The sequence below is a fragment of the Acyrthosiphon pisum genome, unplaced genomic scaffold, assembly GCF_005508785.2.
Source record: "Acyrthosiphon pisum isolate AL4f unplaced genomic scaffold, pea_aphid_22Mar2018_4r6ur Scaffold_286;HRSCAF=702, whole genome shotgun sequence".
NCBI lineage: Eukaryota > Metazoa > Arthropoda > Insecta > Hemiptera > Aphididae > Acyrthosiphon > Acyrthosiphon pisum.
Genome location: NW_021772236.1, coordinates 1 through 824, shown reverse-complemented (window position 1 = coordinate 824; position 824 = coordinate 1).

Below are 824 nucleotides of genomic sequence, written 5' to 3'. Positions count from 1 at the left end.
AAGTCCAAAGTCGAGGAAAACTTTCAACTCGAAAAACTTTCAAAATTTTTTTTTTTTGAAATTTTGAAAAAATTTTTTTCTTTCGACTTCACGGATTTCCACGGAGGCAATCCATCTAGGACCACAGTTGGAGGACTGATCACCTTTCCAACGACTCCGAGGGTTAGAACTTACGTTGCGACCGTCTAGTGCAAGAGAGCAGTATACAGGGAGATGGCAGAGCAAGCGGCCGGTGCATTCAGCGTTGTGTGAGTTGTAATATTTCTATTAGTGCGTAAGGAAAAATTGTAAGCTTGTCACGTCTCCTTTGGACTTAGTAGTCCATCGTAAAAAAAATTATATTTAAGAAATTAACAATTTTCGTTTAAAAAAAATAATATTTAAATTTTAAAAAGAATACAGGGGTGTAATAAAACATATTAACAATAGATTTTTCTTAGGGGGAATGATATATATCTTTGTGGGTATATATAAAAAGTAATAGGTTTTTTTTACCAAGGCGGATATTAAGACCTTTTAGTTTTTTTTTCTAAGGCGGATATTAAGACCTTATACCTTTTTTTTTCTAAGGCGGATATTAAGACCTTTTAGTTTTTTTTTTTCTAAGGCGGATATTAAGACCTTATACCTTTTTTTTTCTAGGCAGATATTAAGTCCTTTTTGTGTTGAATGAATATTATGAATTAATGAGTTGAGATTTTTATAGGCAAAATATAAGTCCTTTTTTTTGATATTGATATATAATGATGATTTTTGAATAGTGCGCGCACAGATATAATGAATATAATTGATGAATGAATAGATTTTTGATGATATATGAATAC